The 14,783-nt window shown below is 55.4% G+C and overlaps 1 pseudogene across 1 annotated transcript in view; it reads left to right on the top strand.

Annotated features, from left to right (window-relative positions):
- Window positions 1-1,103: 1,103 nt before the first annotated feature.
- LOC309857428 (sushi domain-containing protein 4-like) overlaps window positions 1,104-14,783 on the top strand; it is a 67,054-nt pseudogene continuing 53,374 nt past the window's right edge. Inside the window, exon 1 of the transcript in view lies at window positions 1,104-1,248. The product of the transcript in view is annotated as a sushi domain-containing protein 4-like (transcript). The remainder of the gene's footprint in view (window positions 1,249-14,783) is intronic.

The following is a 14,783-nucleotide window of genomic DNA, read 5'->3' as shown; positions in this document are numbered from 1 at the left end:
GGGGAGTGGGCCACCCCTATGCGGGTGCTGGGTTGTGCTCCAAGAACCACGTGGAGGCTCAGGCTACCCCCTGAGGACTGGGAGCCAACACCCGAACCCCTCGGGTTGAGGCCCCACCCCTCCAGAGGCCACCCTTTCCCGGGTACCCAGGCTTCTTCAGCTGCAAGGATCGCACCCCCACCCCGCACAGGCCCCCCGCGGGACACCCGCGCAAGCGGCGCAGACGCTGGGAGAGGCCAGGGCAGATCCAAGGCACAGGCCTCGGATCTGAGTACCCGCGGATCCTGAAGGGCAAACGCTGGGATGCCCTGGGATGGGGAGGGTCTCAGCCGCTTCGGTCGCCACTCGGGCCCCAAAGGGACGCGCGGAACCTTCGCGGGGACCGAGGGCTGACATGTCGCGGGCCCGCCGCGTGGGTTGGAGGTCGCCTGGCCGCGGGGCAGGCAGGTGCAGGCTCGCGGGATTCTGATTGGTCCCGGTGCCGCGGGAGCCTGAGGGGGGGCGCGGGCGGGGGTCTGGCGCTGCCAAGGCTTCCTTCTGGCTAGCGCGGTGGCGGCGCAGAGGTCGCGCACAGATGCGGGTCAGAGCAGCGCAGGGAGACGGCAGAGGCGGGAAGGAAGCTGCCAGAGAAGCCCCGTAGGTAAGCGCGGGAGCCCACGGGCCAGGGAGGGTCCGCCGCACCGGGAACCCCCGCGACCTCGGGGCACGACCGAGAGCCCAGAGGTGGGGTAGGTCGCGCGGGGACCCGCTGCCACGCCGCGAGGTGGCCGAGAGTGAAAACGCATAGGCCCCGGCAAAAGTGCGGGTCCAGCAGGAGACGCGGGGATGCTTCGGACTTAGTGGCCAAGGTTCCGGCGCAATCCCGGCCAGGCCGCCCCTCCCCCGCCGTCCACCCGCGCGGCGCCTCGCGGCGCTGCCGCGGGTTGCGCGCGGCGGGTAGTGCGGTGGGTGGTGATGCCAGTGGGGGCCAGGAGTGGGGTTCCCGCAGGGAGGGGGATGGAGGAGGGGAGGCCCCGCTGCCCCGCGGCCCCGCGGCTCAGGCACCGCCGCGTCCACTCCTGATGGTAGGCGCCTGTGAGCCGGGTGCGGTGCCTGGACGAAAGATGCATCATGGAATGAACCGGAGCCCGAGAGACGGATTTCTGGAGAAGCAGCAGCAGCAGCAGCCGCTGCCCCCTCGCAGGCTGCTGGCCGTGGTCCTGTAGATCCAGCTGGCTCTGTGCTTCGGCCCCGCACAGCTTACGGGCGGTGAGTGATCTCAGGGTCCACGGCGCGGGGGTGGGCGCCAACAGGAGACCACCCTCCGCCGGGACCCCCGGCGTTTCTCCAATGCCTGCGCGCGGCGCGCCCAGGGTGCATGCACAGCCCCATGGTGCCTGGAGCTGCCCAGCGGCCCGCAGCCAGGCTCCTCCGAATGGGGCAAAATGAGCGGGCCCATTACCCTCACTTGGGCCCCGGGCGAGCCAGAGAGAGGGAGAGGGCACTTCTGAGCTGAGCGCGTGTTTGTGGGCCTGTGCATGGTGTCGGAACCCTCAGTGGACAGGGACCAGGTGTCAGCTGTCAGATAGAAGCCGGGGCAGGTTGCCCCCCCCACCCACCCATCCTCCTTGTGAGTGTGAAATGTCTGAGGAACAGGCTAGTCTGGCAGAGGGACGGGTCTGTCGGGAAGTTCACTTTCTCTTACCTCTGGAGGTGCTGAGTTCCTGCACTGCTGTGCGGGTGTATGGGGGCCGGGCTGGGGCACAGAGGGTCCCGTCAGGGGTGCTTCTGGGGGATGGCTTTGTATCTCCATGTCTGATTTACAGGGGAATGCAGTCGAGTGCATCCGTGGGAAGTGGGAGCTGGCTGAAAGAAAATGCAGAGCCTTGGTCCCCATCCGTGGCTGACCCTCTGTGTTTTGGGATCTGGGGGAGGGAGCTCTGTCTGCCTTGGTGGAGGAGAGGGAGGGAGGGAGTCCTGGCTGCATTTGGGAGCTGATTGCTGTCCCTTCCGGATTTCTGAGAGAGCTTGCTCATGTGCCCCTGTGAAAGGGCAGACTCCTATGTTTCCCAGCTGAACTACTGTTCATATATAAATAAGTGATAATTGGTGGAAAAGCAGGTATTGATTGCTATGGATAAACCATTTCCCATTTAAAATATTGCTGTTCAGAGAGTGAAGGGCAACAAGGAGAGACATGAGTGGAAAACTAGTAAAGGGGGGTGGGGAGGGACCGCAGAGGAATCCAGGTCTCAGGCATTGTGCGGAAAGATCTGGACATCTGGAGCATGGGGGAGCTTTTGGGGCGTGCACGTCTCAGGATTAGTGAGCGGATACTTGCTTCATCCTAGGGACCCATTTTGGCTTTCTTTGGTTTTCTAACAGGGGGTGACTTTTGGGTGCTCTTAGTTCTATAGAAATGTGTCTGAGGTAGGTGTCCTTTTCACAGAGGACATGGTCAAATGGGAGGTCAGGGCAGCCACTGTGCCGTCTGAGGGGATCTGGTTGGCCCCTCTGTGCTGCTCCAGAGTTAGCTCTGCTTCTGGGGTGTGTGGGAGCATGGGCAGGAGGGCACAAATGGGGCTGGGCCTCCTCCTTCCTTCAACGCTTCCTCCCGGTTCTAGCTTCGACCCCTCCAACCAGGTCCATGCCATCCTTCCATCTCCTCCATCCATTTCTTCCGCATAGGTGACGGATCGTTGGGGTTCTCTTGCCCACTCTTACTGGATGTGTGAGCTTCTCAGACTGGGCTGTGCTCCTGGTTCTGCTGTTCGTGTCCACAGAGATTCTCCTGAAGGATCTCAGAGCTCAGGGCACGGCCCAGCCCCCTGGGCTCACATTAGTTCTTTATCCCCTTTTGGGAGGGAGAAGACATCAAGCCCCATCCTCCAGGCCTTGAAGGAGAAGCAGGGAGGAAGGGTTAGCTGTTCCTTCTCAGCACTCACACGCTGCAGAAAGGATAGCCACCACCTCTGTTCCACGTTGCACTCCTTGAGGCTGCAAGAATGATTTCTGGGGGAGTATTTATCGTTTCACAATTCCTCTATGGATAAACAGCTCAGGTGGACAGGGTGGGGGGTGTTCTGTGGAGTACAGCATTCAGAGACTTCTTTTCCAGGGCAGAAACTCAGGTGGAGGCTCCAGGATGGTAATGAAAACAAATCCCTTAATTCTAGACCTGTGCCTCCAAGGCTTTGCTGTGTGTTCCGTCACCTGGAATCCTACTGAAAGGCAGGCTCTCGTTCTGTTGTTCTGGGGTGGGGGAGATTCCACATTTCCGGCAAGCTCTCAGGTGATGCGTGGCTAATAGTACAAAGATCCCGCTGAGGAGCGGTGCTTTAGACTGAGGCGTCGTTGAACGTGTTGTTTCTTACCCCGGAATCACTCCCAGTTACCAAATGCAAGGGCCTAGTGGGGAGCAGAGAACTCCTAATCTTCCCATGGTGTCCAGAGCAGGAAACCAGCCCTCCCAGTGTGCTTTCCTTTGTTTGTTTGTTTGTTTGTTTGTTAATCAAAAAGGTGCATGTTTAATAGATAGTGTTCTAAAATGTGGACTTTCATTTTTGATGACTTTCACTGGGTGAAAAAAAAAAAAACAGCACAATAGTAAGGTATGATAGTCTGAGCTGGGAGGAAGAAATATGTGTCCAGTGCACATAATACAGAAAAAGCCCAAACTAGATAGAGAGAAATTGAGGAGATAATCAGAGGAAGGGGGAAAGAACTCTGTCACAAAAAAGCCGCTTTGTTCTGGAGAGGGAGACTCACTTCAGGTCTCTGAGTCCTAGGAGAGAATCCATGAACCTGTGTTGGCTAGAGGTGACTTTTGGGTGGCTCTTTCCCGGTTGTCTTTTGTAAGTTAGGGAAAAGGACCTGCCATTGGGGCCACGAAGACCAAATATGCTTAGAGGACTACCAGCTAGTTTGCAGGGAGACACAGGACCTGCTGTCCCCAGAGTCTGCGCGGAGTGTGGTTTCAGCTGCTTCTGTCCCTGCAGAGACCTGCTGGGTGTTTACCTGCAGGGAAGAGGGCTCAGAGTTTGCTCTGTAAGTCCATTCCTGAAGGCAGATTCATTAGCCCATCCCTGTGCTGTCAGGAATGCAGGCAGAGCCCTGCGACTCCATAGCTTTGGGGCCTAGACCTTGAAAGCCCAGCATCCTCATCTGTAAACCAGGCATGGTGCTGCCTTGCTTCTGGGTTTGGTGTGTGGCTGGAAACCATGTAGCACGTAGTAAGTGAAAGTGAATATGCCAGAATCTTCCAGGCCCTTGTTTTATTCATTCAAAAAATCCCAAGTTCCTATCCATACCCTGTGCCAAGCACTGATGTGTACAATGTTCTTTTACCTAGAGCAACCCTCTCCTACTCTATATTCTTTTGTCCAATGAACAAGTTTCACTTGTTCAAAACAACTTTAAGTGCCATAGTCTCGTTCATATTTCCGTGGTCACTGGGCTGCCCCTCACCTGGGCTCTCACTGTGCCAAGTGTAACCCTCTCTCATCAAGCAGTCTCACCCGCTGGACCAGATGCCCACTGAAGGCAGGAACCCGGACTTTAGTCATGACTGTGTCTCAGGCGCTCAGCACAGCACATGACACCCAGAACAGGCTCAGCTGATGCTGGCTGACAGCAGAAAGGAGCCCCACATTCTTGCCACATTGTTTAGAAAATAGTGACTCCCGGTGATCACTAAAGTGCCAGATTCATGACTATCAAGGCCACTTCTACTTGGAGGTGGCCTAAAAGGTTGGAGGTGAAATCAAGAAAGGTTCTAGAGCAGAGGTGGGCCTTGGGCTGAGGTCTGAGGGAGAGATGGTTGGAGTGCTGCAAAGGGAGAGACACCTTGTGCAAAAGTGTGGGGGGCAGTCACTTGCTTGCCTGTTCAGGGAGAGTAAGGTTGACCTAGAACAGCAGATCCACGGGACGCTAGAACAGCAGACCTGCAGGGAGCCAGGAGAGCAGGGCTGATCTAGAACAACACACCCATGGGGATTCAGGAGGGTGAGGCTGATTTAGAATGGCAGACCTGCAGGGAGCCAGCAGAGCAGGGCTGATCTAGAACAGTATACCTGTGGGGAGCCAGGAGGGTCAGGTTGATCTAGAACAGCAGACCTGCGGGGAGTCAGGAAGTTTGGGCTGACCCAGAACAGCAGATCTGTGGGGAGCCAGGAGAACAGGGGTGATCTAGAAAGGCACACCTGTGGGGAGCCAGGAGAGCAGGACTGATCTGGAATAGCACACCTGTGGGAAGCCAGGATGGTAAGGAGGTCAAGTGGGTTGGAACCCTGTTGTACGGATCTTCGGAGACCGGTGAGGATTCTGAACGTCTTGCTGCAGGCTGTGAACACTTGCTGAGGGGTTTAGGGCAGGTGTGTGATACTGTTGAGCTGTGCTTAGTTTCCTGTTTCTGCTTGCAAATCCCTGACCTGGGGCTCTCCCCACACCCCCAGCTGCCCTCTCCATGTGTCAGAGTTATGGCCCCAGTGCGGGGAATGGGGCTTCTTGAGTTCTTGCTGTGGCTGTGGCATTGGGCTGCGTGCTTGCAGTGGGGGACGCACGTTTTCTCGGCTACTGATTCTGAGATGCCACTCTCTCCTTGGAGTCTCATTGAGAAGGTTTTCTCACCTGGCAGAGTGGGAGCTTTTCATGCAACGTGGTGTCTAAAAGTCATGGTTTCAAAGTGTGCTGGATCTGTAAGCCTGAGTCCCAACTTCTCAAGCTACAAAGTATGTGTGTTCAGCCAAAGGCCACCTTAATACATGGGAACAGCATGGAAACTCTTTCGATTTATCCACAAGGTGGACTCTGAGAGCTTTTGGAGACATGAGAAGGATTTCCTGCAGCAGGCGGCAAATCTCTCCGCTCAGAGGCCTGAGTGGTAAGGTGGAGAGGGAGTCCGCGATTCTCTAATTCCTGTGGGGTAGTGAAGAGCACAGGTGAAGATCTCTCTCCTGTAAATATTGATTGGATATGCAAAGAAAAGCACCCACGGTCTCTGCCCCTGGCGTTGGAGGCAAATTTCAAAAGCTTCCAAAAGGCCGGGAGACTTGCCCTTTGGCCGGGAAGATCTGCTGCGGCACGAGGGGCCGTCGGGGTCTTCACAGAGTCGCCGTCAAGTCCAGCCTCTGCCGCTATAGCCACGTGGCTTTGGGCAGGTGCGCACCTTCTCCCTGGCTCAGTCCTTGCCACGTTGCTGACTCTGTTTGAGTCTGTGATTGCAGGAATGTGATGGGTTTTGACCTTGCCGTAAAGCTGGTCTTTCGTGAGTGCCTGCTGTATGCCCTGGGGATGCACAGCGAGGGGCCGCAGTCCTGCTCCCCGGGGAACCTGGCAAGTGAGGACTGGTTTCTTCTCAGAAGCTCAGATGCAAAATGCTTGTGTCAAATGATTTTTTTTCCCCACATATATCTTAAGTTCACTATAAAACTTAGTTTTATTTATTGTTAGTGAAGAGAAAGGTGATTTTTCTCAGGCTACTTTTCTCTGTCCTTGTCTTATCTTGCAAGTCCATTTGGTGTTTGACAACCGGAATAACTATACGTAGCAACGGTACATCTAAATGGACCATTGGGATCCTTCTCTGCCTTCAGGGAAAGAAGAGGAAGAAAAAGCGCCTTTCTAATTTGTTTCCATTCGCATTTCACCAAAACCGACCACAGCATTTAGGGCAGATACACCAAATACATAAACTCCTGGCTCAGATATGCCGTTTTATCAATTTCCTGTTGCATTCTCACAAGGATGAGCTATTCACCTGTTGCCACGCAGGGACGACTGGAAACAGACGGGGCAGAGTTTGGGGCTGGCCACTACCTGAGGGTTGGGTAGGTGAGTGAATCATCAGTCAGTGTGCGACACGCTGGGACCCTGAGGGTCGTTTCAATCTCAGACTCCTCCTTGGACCTCCTGAACACAGGCTGTGTTCAGTGATCGTGTGTCATAGCCTACTGGATCCCCGTGGCCCCTGACTGAGGCTGGCAGCCGCTGACCTTTATTTTACAGACAAGGAAACTGAGGCACGGAAGATCAACAGTCACTCGGTGTTGCCCAGCTGGTGAGTGAGGCACAGCGACCCAAATTATTGGTTTGACTGCAAGCTTTTCCTGTAGGCGTGGAAATCCCTATCGCTAGACGCATTTTTTTTAAAAAATTGTATTTCAAGGTGAGCATCCCTTTGTAAGCCACAGTTACCGAACATTTCGGGACTTTGGTCCTTCCCGCCCTGATATTAAAGGAGTTCTTGTAACTGGAGAGGGCAAAACATCCAAGCAGATCTACCACACGGGACCCCACAATCAAGACAAAGTGAAGGCTGGAGTGCCTGAGCCTGGAGCTCTGAAGGGAGGAAGGGAAGCAGCCAGAAGCCATGAACACCCAACGCCCGCCCCCTTCCCCCCGCCCCGGGCAGCTCTGCAGCCAAAGAGCGAGGAGGCGGGCAAGGGGCACAGCACTGGTCTGGCTCAGCCTTGCCGAGGGGCACAGGGTGGGCCCAGGGAGTCTGGGACTCTGCAGGCGGCTGTTCCTCATCCCACCTTCTGCTTATTGTCTCTCCTGGTCCTCCTCGGTGAGGCCCTTCTCCCTGTGACAAGGCCAAGCACCAGTAAAAGCTTCTGGTAATGGGTGATTACTGTGTTGTGTGCGCGTGTTTTCACACAAACCTTACCCCGCCTCTGATTTTCTTGACAACCGGGTTAAAATGAGATTTTGATTCCCCCCCTCCTCTTTTTTTTTTTTCTTCAATTTGAAGAAACATTTTCAGCAAGGTGGATCTCCTAAGGTGTACAGAATAGACAATGCAGGTTAGGAGCCAGGCCTGTGGGTCAAGACTTTCCTCTGAGTCCTGTGGGCCCAGCTGGGCCACCTGTGTACCCCATTGTGTGATGCAGATGAAAATGGAGTTAGAAGGTTTGAAGGTTTGACGTGGTTGTCTGATGTTTCTGTTTGAAATCGGTGACTTTTATCTCCTGGAATGACCAGCGTGGGAGCAGAGCTGAGTGGGGAGGGTCACTCAAGTACCATATTCTTTTTCCTCACAGTAACAAAACACAGATCTTCTTTTCTTTGGTCTGAACTGCATTTCTGAGAGATGTGTGTGATGACACCAGTGAGTCAGGAATGGGGAAGTTCTCTTCAGAAAGAAAGAAAATCCATTCTCGCGGTGGGTCCTTTCACATCTGTGCATGTCCGACATTGGGACAGATTTGGCTGGTTTCCCAATTTAGAGCCTCATGTGTGGAGGTTCCCGCGGACTTCCCTGATCCCTCCAACTTAGATCGCTGATTCTGTCCGGGTGAGAAACAAACTTCTCTTGCAGGAATGTGATCGACAGGGGGTTAACCCCGAGAGGGGCTCCCAGTCCTTTGATGAGCCCTCAGCTGTCAGACCTGAGGTCACGATGCATTTTAGCATTTTCGTTCAGGAGACGCATGTGTACATTCAGTGCTGCTATGATAGTACGTGCGCGATGGCTCTGTGTTTAGGTCATGCTTGCGGTTTGCTGTGGAGCTTCTGAATTGCTGTGTGGACATCAAAGCCTTGCCCAGGCTTTCCCCTTTGGATGGTGATGGGGACTTGGATTGTTCCTGTCGCCCTTGCATTGACACCACTGCTCTGTGGATGAGAGGGGCTCATTTGCTTGTCACGCGGGTACGTGGTAATGTCTTGAGGCTGAGAGCTGGAGAAAGAACAGGAAGCCCGTGTTCCTGTCATGGCCACCAGCTGGCTAGGGGAGGGCCCCCTATTACGAGCTGTGAAACAGGAACAGTGGTGCTTCTGCCTCCAAGGATGCTGTGGGGATCCACTGTGTTCTTAGAAATGTCAGTGTTGGCGGGATCCAAGCCATGGCCCACAGACGGTCACAGAAGCTTGCTCTGCTGGCTGCACAGGCTTACAGAGCCTCCTGTGTCCCAACAGATACAGAAAACAGTGGTGCTGGCCTGAGGCCCCAGGTGGCCAGTTCAGGGACACAGACACCGTGGAGGGTGGGTCCTCGGTGAAGCTTCATGGCAGAGACCCTGGGGGCGGGGGGAGGAGCGGAGAAGGCTCCCACAGACAACCGTCCAGCTGTGTGTTGAGCAGTGAGGATGTTTTCCAGGGAGTGAAGGTGTTGAGCCCTGAGCCCTGGAAGAGGAGTCGTCTGTGCTGAAAATGTACTGCAATAAAACCTGCCCAGGGCAGGTAGATGGGGAAGAGACACGGGAAGGAAGCGGGACAGACAGGTGGGACCTGCAGGCGGCACTCCTGCAGAGGCACTTCGAGCCCACAATGCCTGTGTTTGGGGTGGGATGCGATTGGATCTTTGCTTTAGGAAGGGATTTTTTTTATCGAGGTGAGGGATGGAGGGGAGGTGGGAGATCTCCACTCATTGTCTTTATTGTGTTCCGGGGTAGGGGTGACTCGGGGGGAGGACACAGTGGGGAAAGGACAGCTCTCACACTCTCCAGCACGGAGGAAGAGGAAGAGGTGTAGGAGGAGTGTGGGAGGAGGTGAGGTTGGGCTCCGGACTGGCTCTCTCGAGCTCTGGAAGCACAGAGGGACGGAGTCTGTTCTGGCCTCGTGGCTGGTCGGCGGGTCAATAGGCTCCTTAGTGGTTTGGCAGCCAAGATCTGAGACCATGGGATTAAGAGATATTGCTGAATCAAGAATTTTTTACTTCTGACTCTTCCTTCCCTTTGGCTTTGGATGCCTGTGTCACTGGCAAGAAGGACACTGGTTTGGTCTTCAACCCTGTCCTGCCCTCGGCCAATGCAGCCCTGAAGGGCCCGAGATTTTCCTCACTGTAGCCCGCCGGATTCAAGCAGGGCTTTGAGCTGCTGTGGGCGAGGAACTGAGGTGGTCTTGCCAGCCTCTGCCTGCCTCCCGTTGCATGGTTCCTCCTAACCAAAGGAACTTAGTAAGTGCTTACTGTGTGTAAGTCCTGCTTTAGGAGCTCAGACGAGACATGGGGGAGAGGACCTGGCGTCAGGTGTGGGCAGTCCACAGACCTGTGGCTTAAACAACAGCACTTCATGTTCTTGCAGTTCTGGAGGCTGGACATCAGAGGTCAGGGGCCAGTGAGGTCCATGCAGATGGCCGCCTTCTTGCTGGGGCCCCAAGTGGCCATTCCTGCTGTGTGTGGTGGGTAGAGGGAGTGGGGAGAGGGAGCTCCCCGGAGTCCCTTCTCACGAGGACACCAGCCATAGTGGCTCAGGGCTCCACCCTCATGACCTCTGTTAAGCTCAGTCACCTCCTCCAGTCGCTCAGGGGATTTGGGCTTCAACATATGAGTCTGGGGGTAAGGGGGGACAGAAGTCAGCCCTTGGCAGGTACCTGAGGCAGACCAGTGTGAATTTTGATGAAGGGGTACTGTGAGGCCTCAGAGCTCAGGGGAGAGCAGAGAAGGCTTCCAGGAGGAGGTGATCCCAGAGCGGAGCTCTGAAGGAAGAGTGGCATGTGTGCAAATGTGCGTGTGTGTGTGTGAGAGAGAGAAGGGGGGTGTTAACAATCTGCTGTTTTCCAATTCGTGTGTTTTCTTTTTTTTTTTTTAATATTTTTATTTATTTGACAGAGAGAGAGATCACAAGCAGGCAGAGAGGCAGGCAGAGAGAGAGAGGAGGAAGCAGGCTCCCTGCTGAGCAGAGAGCCCGATGCGGGACTCGATCCCAGGACCCTGGATCATGACCTGAGCCGAAGGCAGCGACTTAACCCACTGAGCCACCCAGGCGCCCCTCGAGTGTTTTCTTAAGTCATTCCCTGAACGTTCCCCGCGGTTTGCTCTACACAGAACTTGGAGACACTGATGTGGGTCCCGGGGATGATCCGGAAGCTCACATGTGCAGTTTCCCAAATTACAGGCTGTAATGTTTGCTCTATCCTCATCAGCCAACTGCTAGACACTCCCAGTATTTGATTACAGCTGCTAGCCCCTAAAAAAATCAATTGCAAGTGGGTCCCCAGGCCACCAAGTGGGCCATGTCTGGCTTAGGTCAGGTAAACATTGAATTAATGCTGGAGTGGGCCTGCGGAGAAGTGATGGGTTAATACCTACAGTAATAGGAGGTTAGCTCTGATTGCATTTTAAGTCGCTTTGAATTTATCTTTCCCAGGGCGGTTTCTCCTCTCCCAGTCGGACGTTTCCTTTGTTGCTCCCCCTCCTCCTTCCAACATTCCGAGTTGAAGCGCACAGGACTTCTGACCGACCTGTGGGTCCGTGTGTGGTGGCTGGGCCTGAGCTCTTCAGGCACCTCCTCCAGGCCGATGGGGTGGGCGGTGGCCAGGCCAGCTGAGGTCGGGCTCCCCACAGTCACCCCGTCTACTCACTGCCTCCTGGGAGCCCTCTGTCTCCACCCGCATTCTAGCTTCCAGACGTGGGTGACCCCACTCCGGCGCACGGGTGTGTGCAGACTGGTGTGAGGAGCCTCACATGTATTCGTTACCCGAAAAGAGTCCAGAACATCCCAGGCTCAGGGCCAACTTCTCAGGGCCCTTGCTCAGGCAAGGGAGGACACGGTGGCCAGGGGCTTGGGAAATTGTTTCTCATACTTAGGGTTTCCTTGTTTTTGAAGTTTTGGACTTAAACGCCTGGGCTGGGGACAAGAATGTGCTGGGGACCTTTGGGTGGAGAGGCCGGGCTCACCGGGATGGGCAGGTGCCTTTGGAGTCGCCCCGCGGTTAAACCGCTCGCTCCCCTGGCTGTGGCACGCGCCGCAATTTAGAAAGAATGCTGTCCAGCCGTTTCACTCTAAATAGTAAAACAATAAGTAAGCCTCGAAGAGGCAGCGATCATTTGCTGAGCAAGAATATTCTGAGTCGTTCTGATGTGCGAGGCTCTGGGCCAGCCAGGGTGGGAGTCAGAGATGAACAACAGGCAGGACCCAAGGCCTGCGTTGTCTGGAAAGTCACATGTGGGAAATAGTCATCTTTATTTCTCCCCCCGTCAAAATGGGGGTAGAGTGAGAAATACTCCAATAAATGACAAAAATGATGCTTCTGTCTTAGTTATCTCTGTAATTCAGCACGTCATTACGACACATTGAAGTATTATGGGCTTTCTAAGTGTAATTATCTGCTATTATAAACGGATAGCTTCCTGGCATAGGAGAAACTGTGTTTTTGTTTTTGTTTCCCATGATGGCTATTAGAAACATAGTAAACGTCTTGGTCGTTCAGACCCGTGGCCTACCCAGCGTGGGCCCTGGACACGCACCCATGCTGCAGGGACCTCGGAGGGCAGATTAATCACCGCTGAGCAGGTGGACTGTGCGTCTCCCAGCAGGCTGGCAGTGGAGCCAGGATGGGGACCCTGATTTCCTCTCCCTGAGGGCTTCCCTGTGATGTCACTTGCCTTCCTGCAGATAGGTGGGGGCTGTAATGGTGGCCACCTCCCAGGGGTTCTCTGGCTTAGACGAGGTCACATGTGGAAAAGCACTTACAGCGGTGTCTGGGCCAGCATGCGAGCTCCGCGGCTGCGAGCCATCCGTACCTCCTGTGCTTCTCATTCTCCACAAATCCTCTTTAGCCTGCCTTGGGCAGTTGCTTTCCCTCACATCTTGGGTATTAGACTTTGTGCATTCATGAGCAACTCTGTCCTCCCTTAAATTTCCCTTGGACACATTCATGGTTGGGGGGTACTTGGATAAGCTGGTACTTTCTTGCAGACTTTACTATGCAGCTGTTCTTAACCCCGTGGAGGATCCGTCTGCCCCATGTGTCCTCATCTGTCCCTGTGCCAGGTCTGTCCCCTGGGGCCTGAGTGTCCAGCCCCCGGAGGCTGGGTTATGGGGCACTGGCAGTCAGCTGCCCACAGCTGGCATGGCAGGTCCCTTTCTGAGGGTGTGGGGAATGTCTGTGTTGAGTGCAGGCAGCACCGTGGGGTCCAGGAGTAGAAAGACAGGTGGAGGGCAGGGGACCAAGGCAGCGCTGTCCCTGAACAAAGTGTGAGGCTTGGTGCTTCTTGGGGGGGCCTCACTCTGGCCTGAACTGCGAGTGTGTTTTGGAGACATGTAGGTAAGAGACACGAAGCATTGCCAGGATGGTGAGCATGACGATGGTGACATGGTGGCCATAGGCCAGCGTGTAGTGGTTGGCTGCTTTATGCATGGTTTACGTGCTGTCCACATATTAATTCGTTTAACCCTGTGACTCAGGTACTGTGTTCATCTCCACTTTCAAGCCCTCAAACTGCAGTACTGGGAGACAGGCGGGCTAGGGTGGTGAGGCTGGGGTCCCACCCTGGCCCGTGGCCCCACAGCCTCCCTGCTGGGGCACTCAGCCCCAGAGCCTTTGAGGGACTTGCCAGCCTGAGGGCGGTTAAGCCCAAAACCCCAGAGGAAGGAAATGACGAACCAGAAGCACAATACCCTGAACACTGTTTCCTTCCCAAGAACTCTCCGGAAGCCGTCGGCGAGCCGTTACGGGGCCCTGAAAGGAGCAGCATGTTTGAGCCATGCTTTACAGCATATCTGTCCTCAGGTGTTGGACGCTGTCTGAGACACAGCGGTTGCCGTGACTGGGATTGGCGTCCAGAGGGCAGACACTAGGGGTGCCGCTGACCCCGGCCCATGCACTGGGCGGAACCACGCGGAGGCGCGCAGCCCAGCTCAGCCCTGGGCCCGAGGCTGGGAAGAGCTGCTCTGGAAAATGGTCTGGCTGTGTTGGACACCGGTGGCTGGGGCGGAGGGGACAGGAAGCCAAAAAGATGCCATGAAGCAAGGGAGGAACGGCAGTCGGAGTTCTCGTGACGAGCGTCCGTATGTGGAATGGAAAGTCGGGGAGAAGAGTTCATTTTAGGAAGATGGTGAATTTGGTCCCAAGACATCTGGGTTCTGACAGGTAGAACAGCCCAGCAGGTATATGAGAATGAGGACGGAGGGACAGGTGGGGGGACACGTTGGCGCTGTGTAGGCGGATTTCTAGTCCTCTTCTGGGAAGCAGTAATTGTGATCAGTGTTTGTGGCCCAGAGAGAAGACTAAAGACCGGGAATTCACCAATGGCTCCCTGGGCCGAGGTGGGACTCAGGGAGAGAGCCTGGAGCCCATCTCCAAATCCCAGCTGCACAGCTCATGTCCTGTGAACTCATTGCTCAGGAGACTCTGGCATTCTTGGCGAGCTTGACGGGAACCCCGCTCACTGCCAGGGTTCCCTGGATTTTTGGGGGGATTGATGGGAACCCCGCTCACTGCTCTGGGGGGCTGGGGAGGTTGGTCTTGGCTGGGGGCTAACAGCCCCCCACTGGTGGATACAGCCACAGCTCTGCTATTTTTAAGCGTCTGCTCCACTCCGGTGGAGGCTGTTGGCACCTGATGCTGAATCACGATCCAGCTTGCTAATTGCGGCGGAGGCCATGGCCTGTCAAGTACCCGACAGGCATCTGGCTCTGCGTGGCGGGTTCCGGAGGTAGCCGGGGATGGGGAGGGCGACACGACCCTGTGACGGGGGCCAGGCAGGCCCAGTGCGGCTGTGGTTCTTGTACGCACCCCTGGGTGTATAGACTGACAGCAGCATCTCTGCGAGTTACCGTATTGTGGCTGGCTGTGAGATGAGGACTGTGTGCATCAAACCCGGGTATCTTTGCCATCAGTGCTGCTTTCATTCCTTCTCCTAGAGCAGAAGGCACCGACGCGCGGCCATCAGAAGGCTGCCTTGCGCACGGGAGTCAGATGGAGGAGGTTGCGCGTCTTTGTCTGGGGTCCTTCTGCATTTCTGAGACAGGAAATTTAAGCAAGTCTCCTGCAGGGGAGTCTCTCCCAAGGTAGGCCTGCCTCACTTGTGCTCTCCCTCCCCGAGCACCTGTAGGTCACAGCCGGCCTTGTGTACCTCCTGT

The sequence above is a fragment of the Mustela nivalis genome (genome assembly GCF_964662115.1).
Source record: "Mustela nivalis genome assembly, contig: HAP1_SCAFFOLD_700, whole genome shotgun sequence".
Taxonomy (NCBI): domain Eukaryota; kingdom Metazoa; phylum Chordata; class Mammalia; order Carnivora; family Mustelidae; genus Mustela; species Mustela nivalis.
This window is presented reverse-complemented; position numbering and strand designations above follow the sequence as displayed.